General features: G+C 39.9%; 1 protein-coding gene across 4 annotated transcripts in view; it reads right to left on the bottom strand.

The window, feature by feature from the left end:
* Window positions 1-22,439, bottom strand: part of N4BP2 (NEDD4 binding protein 2) — a 55,705-nt gene that overhangs the window by 30,872 nt on the left and 2,394 nt on the right. For 3 of the 4 annotated variants that reach the window (XM_052682759.1, XM_052682762.1, XM_052682761.1), the window contains exons 1-3: window positions 7,349-7,472; window positions 1,499-1,613; window positions 1,026-1,214 (exon numbers count right to left, since the gene is read on the bottom strand). The gene's annotated coding sequence lies outside the window, so the exon portion shown is untranslated. Of the gene's footprint in view, window positions 1-1,025; window positions 1,215-1,498; window positions 1,614-7,348; window positions 7,473-22,439 lie in introns of those variants that run through there. The other variant, XM_052682760.1, reaches the window with a different exon arrangement.

Genomic DNA, 22,439 nt, shown 5'->3' with positions numbered 1-22,439 from the left:
AGGAGAGTGAAGAAATAGACTACTGCAAGGAACACAGCAGCCCTTCAACATGGTCAACATTTGTTTCACAATAGCCTGCCAAGGCCAAAACTTAAAATCTTACAGGGACTGTTTACAGTACAAAATGTTCATCAATTAATTTTAAATAAATTAAGGGTGAATTCCAGTTAAATGGCTGCGAAGATATCTGGGAATCACAGCATTTAAACCACTTCAATGCTGTAATCACTATGTTCCTATAATGTAGATGAATAAACAACCTATAGAAGGATTGGGAAAATTGAAACAAAGCTTACACTGAACATTTTAGTGGCAAATTCTTAGGCAGAATAAACATTTTAGTGTCAAAGCCACACTCCAACACAGGTAAAGCAAACTGCAACTGCCATCAAACTTTAAATTTTCCTTAAAAAAATAAAAAATAAAAAAATCAAAATATACTCTTCTTCTGAAAATGCAGTGCAAAGAACTCAAAAACCTTAAAATCATCCCAACAAAAATTAAAGGAAAACAAAAACCCCTAAGATTTTCCAAAAAAATGAACGTGATTTTTAATGGATCTAAAGATTTCACTTACAATCAGAAATAGTTGCTAATATAACCTCGTTTTCAATCACAAATAAGCCATCTCTATTACCACTCTTCCTTTCGCCAAAAAGAAAGATCCTTTTGGCCCTTCTCACCAAAAGAAGCTTCCAGCTTTGGCACAATGTAATTTTGAATGCTTACAACCAAAGCTGCTCATTTGGATGTTGTTAAGCTTTTCTCATCAATTTAAGGAAGTAAACCTCATATGCATTTAAAAAAAAAGTTTGGTTTTAAGTTTTATATCCAAAAAGAATTTTGAATTTCAAACCACATAAACTACTTATTAAGTAATGTTCATTTGAATCTTCAGAATGTTAGTGTGTGTGTATACATATGTATAGACACACACACACTTTTTTAATAACCACAAAACTTTAAAACAAAAACAAAAAACCTGTGTTTGAATTCAAATAAAACAATATTGGCATAGAACTTACATTTTTGGTTTCATTGTGTTGCCCCACAGTGGGTCCCTTCTCATCTTTCCAAAACCACCACAGATGGTATATCTAATACAGATTTGGAATTCAGAAAAAAATACATAATATACTTTTCTGTCAGGAAACCATGCTGTCAAATATGCGAGTTGAATGTCAATAGAAATTGGTAGAAGTGGGTGCTTCCTCCTGACAAAAGAATGATCAAAACACAAATTATAATCAGTATTATGCTCACAGCCCATGCAATTTTAAGAAAAGTTTTAACACTGAGCTATATACATATATATTTAATAGATGAAGCGTGGCTAACATTTTATTGAGAGAGTTCAACATGCTAAGTGGAACTCAAGTATCAGTTCGGCTAAGTGACTTCAGATACTTGTTTCTCACCTAGAAGAATGACTTACATCAGGTAACGAAATAGCACAATGACAGCAGAATGAACTTGGAACAAAAGTAAGTTTCCTTACTCATCATTCCACTCGGTTCTTCACCACAGTTCTTAGCCATCTTGAAAATGCTTATAGATCCATGTAGGTCCAGAAAAACTTCACTCCTTCATGTGATGAATTAGGCAACAAAAACCTGGTACAACAAAAATGGAATACATTATTTTCAGGTACACCATTATCTTGTAATATTCCACCAGCACTAGAAAGATGTCAGGAGGAAATTTTTCATCAAGAGGATGGTGAGGCATTACAATGGGTTGCCCAGAGAGACTGTGGAGGTGTTCAAGGCCAGGTTGGATGAGGCCCTGGGCAATGTGATAACAGCATCTGATTTCATGGCTGGCAACCCTGCCTATGGCAGAGAACTAGATGATCTCTGGAGTCCCTTCCAACCCAAGTCCATGATATTATGACAACATTACTTGTACTCTTTAAAGTAGCTGAAAACTCCTAAACCACTGTGTTCCACTGACGACACTAGGTATATTCAAAGCCTAAGTTCCAGCGCACATATGAGCCTAGAGATCAGTTTCCTAACAATATCTTCCAAACAATTCAAAATAAAAAAAAGAGCATGCATATGTAAACCAGATAAAGAAATCTAAACAAATTTTCTGTCATCCTCCAAATATGACAGGTTGTTGTCCCAATTATTTTATGAGTCCTCTCAAGAGACTGAGAACCTCCCTACCATTTTGCATCTGAACATATTCCACTGCTCCAAAGTTTTAAGAAGACACATCAGAAACAAACAAAGAAGGAGGGAGACCAACTTTTTAAAGGGTCTAATTGTTACAGGACAAGGGGGAATGACTTCAAACTAAAAGAAGGGAAATTGGGGTTATATATCACAAAAAAAATTCTTTACTCAGAGGATGGTGAGGCACTGGCACAGGCTACCCAGAGAAGCTGTGAATGCCCCATCCTCAGGCTTTCAAGGCCAGGTTGGATGAAGCCTTGGGCAGTCTGACCCAGTGGGTGGCAGCCCTGCTTATGGCAGGGGGTGGAACTGGATGGCTGTGAGGTCTCTTCCAATCCAAGCCATTCTGTGATTCCGTGATTCAAAACCTGCACAGCCTTATCCAACACAGGCCATTAAGAAGGAAACGGTTTTCAGAAGAAAGGACCCCTGATCATTATGATGGGCTCAAGAGCCTTTCTCCACACAGCACGCTGAGGAGGGGTTGTTCACCCACAGCAGCAGGGCTGTCAAATGGCCCATCCCACTGTGTAGCCTGGAGCCAGGACACTGCTCTTGAGAGAGGCCTCTGCTCAGTGAGCACAGACAGGCCTCCTGCTAGGTGTGTGCGACCAAAGCAACGAGGTAGTACAAGGACAGATGGGACATACACAGCTGCCAGCAAGATTTCCTCCTGCATCATGTCTTCTCTTTAAGAACTAGTTAATACTCCTTTTCAATTATCCCAATACCAGGGCTTTTTTCCAGACAAAAACAGAGTTGTAGCAGTTGAACACCTTCTCCACAAGCTTTTCTATAACTCAGATAAGGAAACTGCATATAATCCTAGGATATTTTCATTACCTTGTTTCCCCCACACACATACACACACTTTGCTACACCCCAACCACCTTTGTCTAGTTGTGGGCAAAGCCTCAAGGCTTGAGAGATGGCAAAAAGGAGTCTTAAGATTAAAGAGGGTGCAAATATGCAGCCAGACAGGCTAGAAAAGTAGCAGACAGCCGTTGTCTTGTTTAAGGTGGCTGTCTGTTTCTCAGAGAGTAATGACTGTCTGCAAAATGTCTCTCCAAACATCCAGGCTTGGACGCTTTAAGGTTAGCAATGTCCAGGATGAAGTGCAAAGCAAAAGGCTGGAACCAGTGACACTAGTGGCTATGTTGGGGCTTCCACAGTTAGTGCTACTGCTTAGGACTGCATTCTTATTCCATGTTACAAAATAGCGACGGAGCATTTGGAAAGAGAAATGAAAACTCCTGCCAGATGGTACTGCAACTCCTTCACATCATGTTTCCAGAGACGTTCCAGAAGTCAGGTTGAAGGGCAGTTAATCAAGGTAACTGTAAAATTACTGTTCTTCTTCAGCTATAGAAATTCCTCACACACTCCAGATGTACTTCCATAACTTTCTCTGAACTGCTTCATACAGACAGCACTGGACAGAACTTGCAGTTCAAGACTTGGCATCTCCCAGAATTGCTGGAAATGGCTTTGAATCTTTTAAATTTTAATGGAGTTGCAATTTATAACTAAGAAGTTAAGACAGTGCAATGCACAAAGTATATTTTAGGCTAATTTAAAAGGAAAAAAATGGGAAAAAATGAAAATACAACAAATTAAAAGCTGAACAAGACTCTCTTTATCAGGTTAACCTGAATATTACTGTAGTCTCCTACATTACTGTCTGCATTTCTCATAAGGATCTTTTTGATTTTTGCTGTGATTGAGGCCTGACGAAAGGATGGGCATTTATTTTAGCATTTAGAAAACCAACAAAAAGGCAGCAGCAAGGATGAAGATTGGTTCAGTAAGGATGAGATGATATTGGAAACAAGTATTACTGAAGATCATAGGTGGAACTTATTATTATGGACATATACATGCAAGTGGCAGATGGAGCTAAAAAACAGATCATTCAAAGAATCCTTATTCAGTTTTCCGCACTGGCAGCAGTCAGGACTGGTAATAAATGGAAATGCTACTGCCCCAAACCTTGACTTGTTAAGCAGTTGATGCAAAGGAAGATAGGTTTACTTTCTACTTTTAGTTGCTGCTGGAATTCTAAACTGACACGAAGGAAAGGACTGAGGTGCTAAGCATGGATCTCCAGATCTATGCAGGCAATTAACAGCTTCTGCAATGTCACCAGGTACATGGAAGCACTAAAACCACAGCTTCTCAGCTCCTCAACGTCCCCTTGCATTTGCTACACAGAACAACTCAATGGCAGCACTTTGCAATCAACTTTCTACAGCAAACCAAAGGTCAGCTTAACTCCTCCGAGCCCGTGATACATCCAGCCCTGCATTCTGGCAACCCCGCAGCCAAGCAAGTCTACAACAGTTTCCAGTTCTGTGACTCAAAATGACACTTTGTTGCACGCTGGGACAAAGCTGAAGCATGAGAAGTTCTTGAATTACAGAATGAGCTCAAATACAGAAGCACAAAAAAGATACATTCAGGTCTGCAGAAAGCACTTGAAAGCACAGGCTACACATGAGACGGTGACTGCTGGAACCTCAGTCAAAGCACAAAGCGTGCTAGAGGATCAGCCAGATTTTTCACCAATATCCAGTAACCAGTGGCTTCGAAACAGCAGTCTAAATAAGGAAGCTGAGTAGCCAGGCTGGAAAAAGACACACAACAGTTAATGAAATTAGCTGGTGGTCTGCCACACAACAGCAACAAAAGCACCACTCCAAAAAACAATTCCCAAACGTGAACATACTACAGTGCCACATAACAGGCTTCATATTGATTATACTATGTAATTACAAGTTAAACAAGGAAGCAAGAAACTAAACCACATTAGGAAAGCGAGATAGGAACGAGAACAGATTATTCATGTAGTTATCCCAAATATTTTCCAAGAAAAAAGAAATTCACCCCATCAGTTTCTAAGCTGGAAATTACATTGCATAGCTCTACCAGTACAAATACATCTACTTCTTACATTCTAATACGCTTCCATTTGTGAAGCCACCAGGCCAGCTGAACACAATGCATATGCAGCCATTACATAGCAATTAAAAAAGATAAAAGCCATTTTCAGCTTGCCATAAACCCACAGATAGATGACTTCATCCTTGTCCAAGTACATCAACAAAAAGCTTACAGCCACCAAGTGACCATTACTACTTACTTGAGAGTCTTAAGCCTAGCAATTTACCCTCAGGAAGTAATACATACGAGTTCAACTTTTATGACTGCAAAAATCGTCATGTGGATTTAAATTGTTTTTAATAGTCATCTGAGCTAACATGGACAATATCTGAGATTGGTATTATGGATTGGTTACCTAAATCAACCTGCCAGTAGATCTATATTCCCAGTGGAGCCATGAGAAGAAACAGCTGGAAAACCTAGCCTCTTCCACAAGCACAGCTGGATTCTGGAGAAAATATCATTGTATAGCTGCATTTGATCGTGAGAGCCTGTTAACTGAAGACTATTTAACTCCCTAGTGGCATTTTTATAGTAGCAGACTCTGTAGAAGAGATGATGGCAGCAACTTCTTGAAGCACAAGAATTAATAATTCTGCAACTTCTATCAGCAGTAAATTAATGTACAGAAAATTCTGTGTAAAAATAACAAGACTGATTATTTCAGCCATTTAGCTATAGATTGGCACAGTTAAAGAAAACAGGCCCTAAAAAGACCTCAGAAAAACCACCTGCCTAAGTCCCTATTCTATACACACTAATGCAATATACACTAATTCGAGACAACAAAACTGTATTTTGTAAAATAAAGCAGGTCATGGATAAGGATCCACCTACACCATAAGTTAAGTCACCTGTAGATGTGCTGTGGATGTTCCCAAAATTCACACTCAAGTTAACACTTTTTGTCATGCTTTACCACACTTCACATCCATAACACCATGAACCTCACTCCCCTCCCACACCAGTGCTTTCCCAGCTGAAATGCTCATGTTAGTGTAACAGTGGGAGCCTTTAAATAATAATAATAATAGGAGAAAGCCTTAGAGAAGAAATGAAAGGATTTTTAAGATGTGCTCAATCTTGCTGTATTTCCTTTACAGGCTCTCCATGTGGACATAGAGTACAACACCACAAACTACTGGAACTTTAAGGTGTTGCAAACATGACACGTACTTGCTCTGCCTTCCTAATGGCGACTATTAGCTGAATCAGGACTATAACTGCTATTACAAACGTACGTCACCCTTGATTTTCTTCTGCAATTTGCTTCAAGCCTGTGAGTAGTAGCTTGTAATAGACGAAGGGTGACTTATTTAACTTCCTTGTTCTTTCTGTTCATCTGAAAACTTCTCCAAAACAATTCTGGAGGACTTGCACTTAAGCTCCCTACATGAATCATTCCCATCTTTTATCCACATGACTACTGAAAGCTTCATAGGGGTGTGAGAAGCAAAATCCATTTTGTCAAGAGTTTGTGTTAAAACGTTTGTGGTGTTTCAAACTGTTCCCAGCTATTTAGAACAAGTTTTAAGAACAGTAACATACAGAGAAACTGCACTTCTTTCCTCCGTTTAAGCTGGGCTCCCCATAGCACTGCATCAGAACTGCAGCTCGCATCCAAAACCCTCGAGATCACCACACTACAAAGGTCACCACGCTTCAGGCTGTTCAAAACAAACAGCCCATTCAAGCACTACGTTGCTCGTTATTTCCTTCTGCACGGGGCGGATTCAACTCTTGAAAAACGCATTTGAGGCCTAACGGCGCACCGCACGCGGTTTGGCCGGGACAGGCGGACGGAGCCCTTCCTCCAGCAGCAGGTGAGGCCAAGCAGGCAGCAAAGCAAGGCAGGCAGAGCGAGGCCGGCGGGCCGGGCAGTCCCGAGCTCCCGAAGCAGCGGCCCCGCCTCGCGACCGCCGCCACCCCTCGCCGGACGGCCCGGCGCCGTCCCCTTCCCCGCGCGGGGGCAGCCCGCAGCGCTGGAGACCTACGGCCGGACTCGGCCGCGCAGGATCTGCCCCGTCGCCTCCTCTTCCTCCCGAGTTACGGGCAGCCCCCTTCGGCGACACCCGAGGCCGCGCCCGACAGCGCCGAGGACGGGCCCCAGCGGCCGCCGCCCGCCAGCGGCCTCCGCCATTTCAGGAGCCCTGCCCTATCGGGAGCAGGGGGAGGGCGAGGCTCCTCCCCGGCCTCACCGCTTCGCGCCGGAGCCCACCGGCCTTTACCTCCTGCCGCTCGGCTCGCTCGTTTCTGCCGGCCGCTGGGACGGGGGAGCTGCTCGGCGGCGGCAGGGGAGCGGGGGAGGCTGCGCGGAGCTCGCCGCGGGGACACAGTGCCGCTCTCCGTCCGGACGGGGAAGAACAGCCGGGAGGAAGCTCCGCTCCGCACCCCTCCGCTCCGCGCCGCCCCTCCCCGCCGGGCCGCAGCGCCGCCCCGCGTGTCCCGGGCGGGCTGGCACGGCCTGCGAGGTCCGGCCGCAGGAGGCCGGGCGGCGGCACGGTGCCGAGGGGCGGCCCTGCGGGGTTTAGCTGAGGGAGGTTCGCTGCCGAGAGATAAAGGCAGCCCCTGCTCAGCTCCTGTGCCCGGGGGGCGGCAGTTGCCACCTTTTTCACGTGGCTGGTGATGCAACTGGGCGTTAAGCACGGCTTTGGTGCCAACCTCTGGAAAGGCCGGTTCCGAGCCTGCCAAAACACACCGAAACGCGACCTTCGGCGCCTCCCCCGCACCGCTTTGTCCCGGGCCGCTCCCGCCGCAGCACAGCGTCCCGGGGAAGGAACCCGTGGGCCGAAGCGGCCGGACCGCTCCTGTGAAAGGCGAGAAGCACCGCCGCCCCCGAGCCGTGGGGCCGTCTGCGGGCCTGCAGATCGCTTCCATTGTGATTCGTCCCATTCGGTGAAAGTGGCGCCCTTCGATCCCCATCTGCCCCTTCCCCTGTCGTACGACATCTGCCTTCGGCGGACATTAAAGCGCTGCCGATGCGCTTACAAGCGCACGAGGCGCTCCCATCGCCCCGCCGCTTCCTCCAGGGCCTGAAGTCCTCGCTGCCCCCAGGCCCTGCGTGCCTTACAGCTGGAACTTCAACTGCAAGGTCCAGAGGGAACAACCAGATGAAAAAAAGAGAAGTTTTACAACGAAATAATCGCGCATGGGGAGCCCACTGTGGTCTTCTTGCACAACCTGCAAAAGAGCTCAGCGACTTCACTGTTGCTGGCAGGGATCACAGTCCCCCGGTGCTGTTTGTTAGGACAGCACCTGAAAAGCTATTTTATTTTGTTTGAACGTAAGTTTGTGTATATTTAGCAAAGAAGTAGCGTTTTTTAAAAAGTGGGAAACAAATTATTCAAAACATTTAATTCTCAGGTAATTAAACTGACTCAGTTTGCCTGTCACTTTGCTGTTTTAGTGCTTATCCCGTAGTTATACGGTGCGCAGTATTTAAACAAATAAAGGACAAACTTTCACATTTGTACTACAACATGTACATACATATTAATGCACAGGATGTGCTGCTAAATTTCAAGAAAGTGCTCTCTTGCCCTGTCTCATGGTAAGATAAAAAAAATTACTCAATACTGTGGTATTGGAAATGTCCAGAATCGTGGAAGAAAAACATCCATCAGCATTTGCGTGCGTATGTCTAGTGTCAGGCAGCTTTGTGCATGCACAGGGAACTGTTTCTTTCCTTCATTTGTTCAGAGCCTGGACAAATATCAGAAACAAAATCTTTTCTCTTTCAGGGTGTGATGCTGGTAAAGTGTTAATCATACGTTAGGAAAAATAGGTCGCATAGATTCCAGTCTAATGACTGTGTCTTTGTGTTTTTAAGGTTGCCAGAAAGAGGAAGAGGAAGGCTTTCATTATGCTGAGTCCAATTGCCTCCATTAAGCTGCCATGCTGGTGGGGTGTTGCTGCTGGCACTTGATGCATAAAACTATGTTGTTCTTTGCCAGTTGTACATATTACAGTATTTGACACCATGAAAATGCCAGACTAATTTGGGTACTGGCAGATTTCTCACTACAACAGCTAACACTTTAAACAGGAGGGGGGTTGGTATCTAGATAATTACCATAACTGTAAAAGAGATTCTTTATCTCTGTGCCTTTCTTTGAGTTTTCACACAACCATTTTTCACTTATTATCTGCTATTGTTTGGTTGGTTTTTTTTTTTTTTTTTTTTTTTTTGTTGTTGTTGTTGTTGTTTTTTTTTGTTTAATTTTTTATTATTATTATTTTAATTCACCTCTTCTTATGTCTACAGTTGGCTTGTTTATACTTGGAATGGCTTGAACATATAGCATGTAATCTGTGCTGTTTGGCACAAGCTTTCAGTCACTGAATGCTTTCACAACAGATTTTCCATTTCTGTTTCTACAATCCTGCCTTCTCAAAGTAGAAATACTTCACTATGCTCTTGCTTATGTTATAACTCACATTAAAATATTATTACTACCAGATCTGGACTGTAAAAAAACAAGAAAATGTCAGTTCCTTTTGATGCTTCTGATTGTACAGCCTCAATCTACTCAGCAAACTGTGATTTCCTTCTGTGCTCAAATTGCCTCTGAGGGTCTACAGCTAAAGAGGAGATTAGATTAGATTCTGATTTGCAAGAACAATTTCAAGCTAGACTTGTGGATTGAATAACATTCTTATGCTGTAAGAAAGGCATTTAATTGTCAGTTTTAAAGATTCTTATTTTTATATACATGAACATACTAAATATACAGTAATAAATACCTCAGGGAAACACCTGTGAAATTGGGCTGTATTAAAGATTCAGATTTGCCTGCAGTAAATATAAAATATTTTATTTTTTTCCAAGAATTTGTGGCACAGCTGTCATTCATCATTATTCAGACTTCTCTACCTTTTTTTTTTTTTTTTTTGAGGGAGAGTTCTGAAACTTGCAAGCTGAGCCCCAACTTACAGTATTATTTCCCATCTTCTAGAAAGGAGAGATGAGAAGAGCTTATAACAAATTCCCACAGTAAACGTTCATATAATAGTTGATTCGGTCTCTCTGTGCTACAAGGCAGCCTCTTCCTAGGATGCCTTCCACTGTCTCTTTCCATCTTTAGGTTTCACATACATTGGAGAGAATACAAAGGTAGCCTTTTTTTTTTCCCAATGGATTTACCTTAATGCTGATTTAAAATGTTTACTTTGGCTTTCTGGACTGCGTGCATTTTCAGTCACTATTACATTGTCTATGATCCTGGAGTTTGTGCTCCTACAAGAAATAACTTCTCTCAGCCAGAATTCAATTCCTCAAGTAGAAACTTAATTCTGTAGAGTTTTGGTTTGTCTTGTTGTTTTGTTTTTGTTTTTTTTTTTAAAAAAAAAAGCTTTACATAAATAAATGTTTGCAGAGTAATCCACATCGTTATCTCTTCTCCTCCAGCCCTCTCCAGATTTATGTAAATGCACAGTGAATTATAGCGTTTAATCTCTATAAAGGGACTCCACATCTAATTCCTATACTTGAAGTCCACTGATCTTCTGTTCCATACAGCTATAGACTCCTCAGTTAACTGCAAAAGTTCTCTCTCCAGTTAGTATCACTGTAGTAATGTTAAATTATTCACATATACATTTTTTCATTCCAAATAATGTATTTTTCTGCACCTGTATTAAAGTAGCACCTTAATTCTGCTTATACAGGATTCTATTTCAGAAATCTTAAGTGAGGAAAAAGTAGTGTTTGGAAACAGCACAAATTTAGATAAATTTTTGCCACACCGAAGGCAACAGCAAAAATTCTGCTGGCTTCAATAAGATTTGAAGTGAACTGGTCAGACTAATTCCAGCATTACAAATAATGAATCATAAATCATCAAAATGGTCAACATTTTGATCAATCAATAAAATGGTCAAGTCAACACTTTGGTTCATGTACCCTTCAGTAAGCTATCAAAGGAGCATATGAGCTTACTGCTGAAGGCAGTAATATTATGAGTTTCTCAAGTCTTGGCTGAAAAGGCATTTAAAGGGACATGTTTCTAGTATTCAGTTAATGTCCTTATATTTTAAAAGAGACTCTAGAGAGACTGCAGAAAAATAGACAGTTTGCATATTATATCTGATCTATTAAACATTGCAAGAAAATACAAAGTATAAAGGTGCTTAGGTTTTTGGAAAGGGAATGGGGGAAGTAATGACAACAACTGCTGTAATCCAAGAAGTAAAGGATTATACTTAATTTTTTTTTCCTGCAGGCAGTGTGAGATCATGCTTTTATGAAAGAAGCCTCACTGCCGCAAGGACTTTCAGAATTTGGAATAAGCTCACACTTCAGTTTTGATTTGTGATGAATGTTATTCATGTATTGGATGTTCTCTGCTGTGCTGTTTTCATCAATCCAATATGTCAAATTTTATAGATATCAAAAATCCATCCCAATCTGCTGAAACCAGAGAAAGGAAATACAAGTTGTGCTGAACACTCCTCCCTGGTGTGAGATAAAAAGTGATAAGCTGACTTTCATTGAAACTGTCATGTTTTCATCTGTTAGCTATCATTGATTTCACATTGGTAAACTGCATCAAACCTATCCCATAGCAAATTTAATATCAGTAATCCAAGAGATCGATGTATTCAAGATGTGGTCTAAGAACAAGGCAAGGAGTAAAACTTATATTTGTATCATTTTAATCTCTGCAATAATTAGAACAAGCTGAACAGGAAGAAGAAAAAAAGAGATAAATGCAGCAACTTCAGCAACTTTACCATCATCAACATGTCTCAATTTTAAAATAATAAAGAAAAGCACAGGGGATCCCCTTTGTACCTGAGTTAGCTGAGATCACCTCTGAACCACAACACACCAGCCATTTACCACCACCATCCAATACCACAGAACAGAATAACAGACATAAATATGCCATCTATTTGAAACTGCAGGAACTCTGTAAGCAGAGTGCTGTTATCTGAATTGGAATTTGACCAGGATGTTTACTTATGGATTTTAACAAAACAAATGCAGTATGCTGACTGAAAAAGAAGACATTTCCAAGGAACAGCATCATTCACGGCCGCCACTCATGGGTAAAGCTGGAGCTGCAAGAACAAAATGCCCCACAGCAGAACCACAGGGGTCTCTGCTCCGTTGCACAATGACAGCTGAAGGTCTGGAAAAAGCTGCTCTGGTTTGGAACTGGGCTACGGTTTTCCAGGTTGTGACAGAACTAACATCATTCAAGAGTTTGTAATATGAGACTTGAGCATTTTATTTTGTTTGGTAGCTGAACTTCTCTTGGGATATCGTATTCACAGTCAGGTCCCAAGTATAAGTGATACCAGCAAAATCCAAATCACCCAACATTGTACGGTATCTTCCTTAAGGCAAATGGGGGTAGAGGCAGAAAGAGGCATAAGGTTGTTTCTTTTAGCAGGAAAAATGTACTAAAAACTACAGTAATTTTATATTCCTACCTGTTTACCTGAACCACAATAGCATGAAGAACATGAGAAACCTATCAGCTAGCTTGCCTGTATTAGGGTTTCGGTACAGTAAGTTATTATGCATCACCTAGAATAACCATTTTACTTAGACCAAAAAAGGGGTATTTCCTCAAATACATTAACAGCAAAGTTCACTTAACGTGATCGAATCATTTTGAGATGCAGAACCAAACCCTTGAAAACAAATTCACTGAAAAAGTAAATTTTAATTTGACTTTATTATAAAGAAATTTTAAAAAGCTGTAAGTAAATGTTTTCTTTTGATCATGTAATATTTCAACTAAAAATTAATTACAACATTTTAGTTATTCCAGATTTAAAAAACAAACAGACAAAAAAAAAAAACAAAAAACAACCCCCACAGTGTTCCTATTCTCCTGGAAGTTTGGGGATGTCAGCTGTTTTACTGCTCTCATTCACAGATTTTAAAACGTTGGACCTTGCTGCAGAATGGAATTTCTAAGTAGATGTAATATTAATTATGACCCTGAATTTTAGTTCCAGCAACCTATTAATGTCATCTGAGTGAATAAACATTTTTACCTGTCAAGAAAGACTCTACTCCATTGACTGATCAAATCATTTACCAGAAGTTAACAGCCTACCAGTTACAAGTGATTTATAAATGTTTACCTCACAGTGACTGTTAACATCAGATTACAAAATGTATAAAAATCTATTTGCTTTCTTTCAGCATTGTTTTTTTAGAGGCTTTATTTCGAAATACAGATCTGACCCAGCCCTGCGTATTTCACAAAAAAATTCTGAGTTCAAAACTCTATATGAGTACATGCTACATAAGCAGGGTATGTGTATCCCGTGTGGTGTCAATGTTCCTCCGTCACCAGCTTTACAAAAAGAAACCTGTTTGGCTGCAGCAACCTTCAAGCTTAAACTCAGTCATGCTGCTTGTAAAAATAAATTGGGATCCATTTTATGGTCTAAAATCACTAGCACTCATTTATGAATTCAATTTCACTAACTAGTTTCTGAACTTGAATAACTTGTGTGCTCTATTCCTTACACTGAAACAAGAAGCCAAGGAGATGGGGGAAGGGAGCAGGGAGCGCTGAGCATTTAAAAACAGCTTCATTGACTACATTTCTTTTCTTTCTTTCTTTTTTTTCTTTTTAAGGAAATTCTTTGTTCAGTATGTGACTCCATGTAACTGTCACATGACAGAATCTCAGTTACTTAAATAGCAAACTGGCTCCATGGTTATTTGGTCACTGCTGAACGGGGAACTAGGAAATTTTTTCTGCCTTCCCTGCCTTTTTTTTTTTTTTTTTTTTTGATCTCTTCAAAATAATCCACCTTTTACTTCTACTTTATATACCATTTCAACCCCTCTGTCACTAGAAACAGCCACATTCTTTCCCACTGAATAACACCAGCAACAAAAGAAACTCAAATTTGGAGCACTGGAGGCAGCTTAAGACCATCTTATTTCAGATACAAAACATGACAGTACCTTTTTAAGTTTCCAATTTATTCAGGGGCTAGCTAAAAAAAATAGGGTGAATTTGGACACGGCAAACTCATGTCAAATCCAAGTCACAAGGCCGAGGGAGTCAGATCTTTAGCTCTACTCCACCCTGCTCATGATATTCAGATTTGTATCTGTAACCAGATTTAGCTCACACACAATTCAGGATGTTGCAATTTGGATGTGGGCCCATCTTAACAGGCAAAAAAGAAACTGTTAATGCAACCAGCACGCAAAAAATGTTTAAGCTTTCTTCAAATGGATGATCAGACAATGAACTCTTTGAATGATTTGATTCCTGTTGCCTACGTTCCCCAAAACCTGGGAGAAAGAACATAGTGTAAAATAACATGAAAGAGGAGCAATTCATTTGTTTGATGCACCTCCTCCATTACTGAGGTGTGATCTCTTCTCTTGCACAGTAGTGATGGTGAGAGAGACCAGCAAGTAACTTTGGTAAGAATTACATCCTTATGTCACCACTGTTATGAACTGGGCAATTTTCAACGTGACACATTTACTTTTCAAATTCAGCATCAATTAAAGTCACCTAAAAAGTAAATCCCTATCTAGATTATGTTTAAACCTTCTATTGGAATTGATATAAGAGAAACAGCACTTCCTCAATTCAAGCTTTTTTAATTTACCTGTCATCTCTACATAGCCAGCTTTGCTGTTCTGTGGCCAGCAGATTGTTTCACCTGGTTGTATGACTGCTGCCACTGTTGCACACGTGTTCTTTCCCACAATCAGCAAGAAGACATTCACTAAGCACCAAAACATCAAACAGGTATGCAGAAATAAAAGTCCTAAAATATTTTGATGCAGGTCTTCAACTCAGCTGGAACTCCCTATGTAAATGGCAAAAAATCCACGACAATCTCTTTTTTCTTTAAAAAAAAAAAAAAAAAACTTGAATGTGAATAGTATGCTCTGATTTGTAAAAGTTTTGCAAGTTCTTTCAGCCAGTTGCAGAAAAGATTTTTTGCATCTTCCACATACTCAGAGCAAACTAGAAACGAATTTGGTATTAAGTAAACATTAACTGTATGTGTAACTGGTTTTATAAATAACAGAACATCGCACAGTATTGTGTGCAGAATTTGGCTTCTTCAGTTCAGCTTGACTTTGGCAACGGTGTACTTATTGATCACAAATAATGATATTTCAAATATATCTGCAATTCACTCAGCTTTTCTTTTCACCTTCCATCTCTCTGATTTTTTTTACTCCTATGAAACTCCTTTATGCTCAGACAGCTCCAGATCTTACCACGTGTGTGCATCTCAGCTCCTCCCATTTCTTCATCTCATTCATACACCTCACTGTGTTCCCACTTCTTGTATCTGGCAGCATGTTAAGAGGAAATTCTTTTTACTAAGGAGAACACAGCCCCAAAACTGGAGTTCGGTGAGGCAGACTAAATATTACTGCAAGTTAGCTTGAATTCCAGAAACAGTAAAACTCTTATTTTATTCATAGGCTATGTCAGCACATTTGTGTCTGTTTATTTAGTCACATTTCTTCCTTGTTACACGCAGCTGATTAGGAGGCTAAAGGACCTATTGCCAGTTACTACCTAATGTTTTCTCTCCCTGCAGGTAATGCTGCTCTGTTCTTGCTATATTCAAACTCTGATAGGCTTGTCAACATATTTTATCATTTAAATCTTTTTTGCTATGAAGGTCTGTGAGAGAACATACTGTTGCAGTTTTTGAAGCAAGGATACAAGCCTAGCGCATCAAGGCAGTGTCAGAGCTAAATGACTCTGAAAAGAATGAAGAAACTGACTCACTCAGCTTTCTTCTCCACACGCTGGATTACAGATGGCTGCTGAGCAGATCTCGAAGGAAATTTTTAAAATATTGATCAGATATAGATCAATGGCATCCCATAAGCAAAAACTGGGTACATATAAAGTAGCAACTTCAATGTTCACATGCTGGCTGAAAGCCTTTGTCTGCATTTTTAATAGTCTCAGATAAATGAGGCTGACAGTTCTAGCCTACGCTTAACTGCAAACACAAAAGATTAGGCATAAATATGCAGTGTCTGGAAGATAAAAAGAACAGTACCAATATATTTAAGAAAGCAAAGTTTACATGCTAGATACAGTGTAGTTACAGTACATTACATGGAGAACACATGAGCTGCCTTGCCAATTTCAGACAGGATATAAATAGTGTTTTAGATGCTGGTAAAATTGTAAGTGGATACATATCAGTCCGCTTTACAGTGGTCCCTCTGCTGGCATTCAGTATCATCATCTCCAGTGACTGCTACCATCGTGAGCCTTCCTATACCCAGTCATGGCAGATTTTTGGTTCACAGTCTGGCCACTGTGAACACATTTGCATTATTAAGCATTCATATCTGTCACAGCTATGCTTTCTCACTTCTGTGCTTGCTCTTGCCTTGTCTAGCCTACTTCTGGCTTCATCTGCTCCATTCCTGGTATTCTGTCCTCTCCTTAGAAACCCATTCATGGCCCACTTTATTAAATATCCATTTGAATACTAGCTCAAATGAACTCAATCACCATCTTTATTGACCAATATTGCTATTACTGAACACTGTGCACCAGCACATTTGGAAATCAGAGCTTTCCTTTTACACCATCTGATGTAGTTTCCTCTCTCACCTATGGCCACACCATTCCACAGTTCAAATACATTGTGCTGTTTTCGTAAACTCAAAGTGTACTTCACAAGGTTTTGAAATTCCAGCTTTCACGTTTAAGTTCCCAAAGGGTGACATACATGCTGTAAGATTTTAATGAACATTTCCTCAAACTATGCACAAAACATAGACTGAATCATCATTAGCTGTTTTTCCAGCAGCGTAAACCTATATGATCAATATATGTCCTGAATTTGTTCAAAGGCAAATTGCAATGATTCTTTTGCTTCAAGTCATACCCAAAAGCTTTCATGCTTCCTCAAGTTTGATAAATTAAACCCTTTTTGAAGATTCTGAATACTACATGACATATCTATCCATCATGATGAAATGACCCCATCATTACACTACAGCTCTGAGATTTGACATCCATTCATCACATCTTTCTTTCATCATAATGGTGAACTCCAGATTTATACTCATTTGTAAAGTTTTGTATCATTCTTTTCTTTACTGCAAGCAGAAGACATTGCATCTTCGAAAGAATTAGGAGCAGCAACAACACAAACATAACCAATACTTCTCCTGAAGAAGCCTTTTAATCTGAACTTCAGTACCACACATTCTGATTTTTAAGAAGACCACAGAACAGTTCTCATCTAAATGTGGGAAAGGGATGACTGCTTGTATAATCTCCTCACTCGCAGGTGCGGGCTAAACTTTCCACTTCTCTCAGTGGTATTTCCTTTAAAAGCAGTGCCATAAACTTAGAAATTCCCCAAATTTATCTTGATTTCAAAAAATATCAAGCAAACATAAATAGCCATATGCTAAAATTATAGATGTGATAAGTGCATATTTCCTTATAACCTGGCTGGGAATAAATAAATAAATAAAACTGGGGCAGGACATTTCAGAACTGAAAAGCTGTATTTGCAATGGACTCCTTTTAAGTGACCATAGGCTGATGTCTTTACGTTCTTTGTACAACTGCTTCTACTATGCAGCAAGCATTAGACAGCCAATAAAAAGTCAGTTAAACATACAAGCTATTTTTGAATATGCCATAAGTAACTATACTTAATTAACAAAAACATAATATTATGCTTAATGGTCTGGCTACAGAGACCGTTCAGAAATTCAGTTATCTGGGATCAAATACATTCAATCAGAATCTGTCCAATAGATTGTCCGTAAGATTTTGAACAACAGTTGGTTCAGTCACGGCTTTGCTTATATCAGCCTGAAAAAAAACATTTCACCTCAAACAGTAGAAAGATTTAACTGTGAAATGCTTATTTTTTTGCTGTAGCAATTTATGAATGTGAATCCCAAGTAATTATTGATAGTGACAGGAAAAAAAATGGCATTTTTTGAGTGTGGTGCAAGTAAAGGTTCTTATTTATCTCTTGGACAGAAAAAGATGATAAATGCTCCTACTGAAGATACTACAGGACAAAAGCAGACTTGGTTGTCAAAAATGAGTAGGTGTAAATGTATGTATGTTGGACACATCGGGAGTAGAGATAGAAACATCCCTGAGAATGTAATTATGGAATGACAGGTCATCATAATAGAGAACTGCAAGAAGGGAGGTGGATAGATGATTCATAGTAGATTGCCACGACTTCAGTTAGAGAATGCCCCAAACTAGTGATGGATTGAGGAGGCTTCTAAACATTCTCCTAAGATATCACCAACATGCATGTGCTAATAGATTGATTTTACCTAACTTCCAAGCAAAGGAAACAACCACAGTAGTTCTGTCAATGCAGAATTGCAAGCAAATCCACAAGTAAACACTTTTTTTTTTACACTGGTTTATCAATCCATGTTACTTCTGCCTTCATACCACAAAGTCTAGTGGCAAGAAAAACTACTCTATCTGAACATGATTCCAAAGGACATCTTTCAGACACTACAGGAAAAAAGTGCCCTTAAGAAAAAAAGAGCAAAAATCCATTTAGACAGATTATGGCTAGGAAATCACTTTCAAAGGAGAACACCATCCACCTGGTATCTGACCCTTCCCTAATTAAGAACGGTGGTATTCAATGAGTTGTCAGTGAACTGGGGGATTCTCTTCCCCAAGGAAGCTCTTTCTTTCTCCAGCTGATTTTCTTCATGAGATAACATGCATAAATTTTCCTTCTCTAGAGTTTTATGAATTTTGCTTTGAACAAAACAACTTGCTTCCAAAGCCGTATTTGTTGCATTTATCACATGAAGATGGGAGACTTTTCCTCCTAGCTTTGTCTCCATTCTCAGGACAAAATCCCCCAGCGCTGCATTGGCCCCCAGCACAAGAAAGACACAGAGTTGTTACAAAAGTGTTACAACAGTCCAAAGGAGCACCACAATGAATGTCAGAAGGCTGGAGCACCTCTCTTTTGAAGAAAGGCTGAGAGAGCTGGCCTTGTTCACCCTGAAAAACGCCCTGGGAGACCTCATTGTGGCCTTCCAGTACTTAACAGGAGGGACAAAGACTTTACAAAGGCAGACAGTAATTACCAGGACAAGGGGGAATGCTTTTAAATCAAAAGAGGAGAAACTCAGGTTAAACATTAGGAAGAAATTAATTACTCAGAGAGTGGTGAGGCACTGTAGCAAGTTGCCCAGAGAAGCTGTGGATGCCCCATCCCTGAATGCCTTCAAGGCCTGGTTGAACGGGGCCCTGGGCAGCCTCATCCAGCGGGTGGCAGCCCTGCCCATGGTAGGGGCCTGGAACTGGATGGGCTGCAAGGTCCCTTCCAACTCAAGCCATCGTGTGATTCTGTGATTTCTCAGTGAGAGTAACTTCACTGCGAACACCCACTGGAATGGGATACATTTTGGAGCACTTTTACTACAGCAATCCACATTGCTAGGAAACCCACCTTTAACTCAGCCGAGTGTAAGCCCCGTTCTCAATTTACAGAAGCTGTATGTAACATAATTATATAAAAACAGGTACTTAAAACAATTAGATACTTTTATGCAAGATATGCTATGCTGCAAAATGTAATTACAAACATCAAGCATTTCTCTGAAGACCTAATGCAGCAAACTTACAGATCATAATTATAACTGGAAGAACTGTGTGCAACTCCATATGTGAAAGAATAAACTGACAGACAAAAGGTAAGGGAGATCAGAAACATGGTCTAATATCAAAGTCAAAAAGCTGAAAGAAAAACCTGTGCAAAGCTGAGGACAAAAAAAAAAAAATTTCCAGGGTTTGAATTCAATTGAGTTCAGAGGAACTTGTCTGTCATAGGAGAAAAAGTGCATTATTGAAAAAAAAAAAAAAAAAAAAAAGCTTTTCATAAAAACAAACAAACAAACAAACCCTTCATAATTACAAAGCAATCTGCTACATGTTGTAAACTGGCTAAATGCTAGAGCTGAAAACAAGTAATGATGCTTTTTTTCATTTTGACCTATTTGTTTGTTACTTAAAAATTCAGCAGCGAAGGTCCACACTTCACCTTTGCAGAAGTTCTGCAAAGCAAGACCTTTCAAGAGCACAGCTATTATTAGGAAGACAAGTGCTTTGCTAACCCACCAGATAGAATTTCTTACTTGTTTGCTAAGCTGAGTGACTGATATGACTTATTCTGCAGTGTCTTGATAGGATTGCCTTGTTCTCGATCATTAGCACCATCCGTGCCTGCTGTACTAACAAAGACCTGAGAACAACCATTAAGCTGTTACTGGAAACAAGGGCACACTGCCTAATTTAACAAGAGTTAAGGAATTCCCTGTGCTTAATCAGTCCATACTCTTCTGTTACACTTGAAAGCTGGGCTTTTTTGTTCTGAGAATCTTGTGCTGCATTATTCCCCCTACCAGAAAAAAAAAAAAAACCAACCTTTTTTTTTCTGTTACTTTTCTATACATGACGCAGACAAAGAAGTAGAACAAATATGCCTCAAGTGTATGTAGCATCCTTTGTCTTAGTCTGCCTAAAAATTATATTTTAGATTACCATTACAAATGTATTTAAAAAATAAAAAAATAAAAATTGAACTAAATATATTCCAGAAAAAAAAAAAAAAAAAAAAAGGTGGAAGAGAGATTAAAAGTCAGTAAATTCCAATAGAAATTTTGCCAGGTAGGGAGTCAGTATAATTTGAGGACTAGGTCTTATTATTAGACAGAGCCATCCATTAAAGCCCAAGGGATCATGTGAACCTGGCTGCAGCTGTAAAAGCAGCGGAGTCCAAGTCAGATCTGAGCTGCACGCTGAAATTAGAAGGGTGAAGGTCAAATAAGCAAAGGCAACAAACCAGACACTACCAGCTGCAATCATACCTGCAAGCAGATTTCAGGATTGTTTATTAAGATGACGAGTACCTCAGGTCAGATTATCTGAAGTGTTTATGTTTGCACATTCAGAAAACTAAATGCATGTATTCAGACTAATAGGCAATTAAGTGTTCATAATTCCCTTAATTGGGTCTGGTATCAGAACCACACATTTGTTTTTGCCCTTTAGAATTTCAGTTGGTGCAGAAGTATGTACCCTGCTGATTCTCTTCTGTGGAGACAGGCCTCTGTCTGATCAGACTGTGATTACAGAACTTGCACCTACTCCTCTCAACAACTTAGCTGATCACAATTTGCCTAAGTTTCATTTCAAAACAGCGTGACAGTGACACCAGTACACTGTCAAAACACTCCTGCTGTGGACTACAGTATGCCAGCAAGTTGTACTTTGTGTGGATACCAGAAACTACAGTCAGAGAGAGTGGCAAATCTTACCAGGAATACAACAACCTACTGCAGAGCTTCACCTGTGTTTAGTGGCTAAGGACAACTCTGATGCTGAAGGATGGCCAAACTTCTCATTCTGCTGGCTAATTGTGTCCGTAAAAGCTGCAATATATTGTAAACCTCTTCTGGAATACTCAGCTTTCTACCAACGTGTTCTAGGACCTTTTCTTTGTTGTACTCCGCATACAAAATCCTGAGAATTATGAATTAGTGATTACTGTGGAGTAATGTTTAACTTCACTTTTTATCTGAAGCTGCAAAAAGATGCAGAGATCTTGGTCCACACAGTGAAGTGTTCAGCCACATCAACAGCTTGCTCAAGATAAAATTTTAATTAAACAAGCAAACCTTAGCTCTGACTGAAACCTTTTAACTGTCACATCTAACTACGTATTAGTTAAGAGTATGCATACCTTGCAATAAAAGAGTTTAGCTTATTCTTTGGTGGAAAACAAAACTGATAGAACTGCACACTTGAGCTCTGCACTGCACTTGCTCTTAACTTGGACAGAAAGCAACATGTGGGACAGAAGCTCTTTCATTTTTTTTTCCTTACTATACCTGCTGTATAAATGATTCTAGGTAAAGCTGGTGCCAGTTTGTGAAAAACCTTCAACTACAAGATGTTATGACACTAGGCCATGCGACTACATAAAATGCAGATTTTCAAGAACACACCAGTACTTTTAAGCATTTTAACTTCAGAGAAATTTCAAGATTGTCACACCCACGTGACTTCAATTCTGCCCAACAGAGAAATCTACATAGCATCTTCCAAGATTTATACTAAGGTCATAAAGAAAATTACAAAGGGTCACTTCAAATTTATTTCTTGTATTATTTTTAGTAACTTCCATTCTCTCTATTTCTATTTAAATTGCAGACTGCTCATACAGGTTCTTGATATATGCTTCTCTTTTTAAGGAACAGAATAATCTTCCAGAATTTGTTTTTGATTTATTGTGTTAATATAAGTATATTAAAAGTGAGGA

The sequence above is a fragment of the Tympanuchus pallidicinctus genome, unplaced genomic scaffold (assembly GCF_026119805.1).
Source record: "Tympanuchus pallidicinctus isolate F22 unplaced genomic scaffold, pur_lepc_1.0 scaffold2, whole genome shotgun sequence".
NCBI classification, from domain to species: domain Eukaryota; kingdom Metazoa; phylum Chordata; class Aves; order Galliformes; family Phasianidae; genus Tympanuchus; species Tympanuchus pallidicinctus.
The sequence above is the reverse complement of the archived record's forward strand: the minus strand, read 5'-3'. Positions and strand labels throughout refer to the sequence as shown.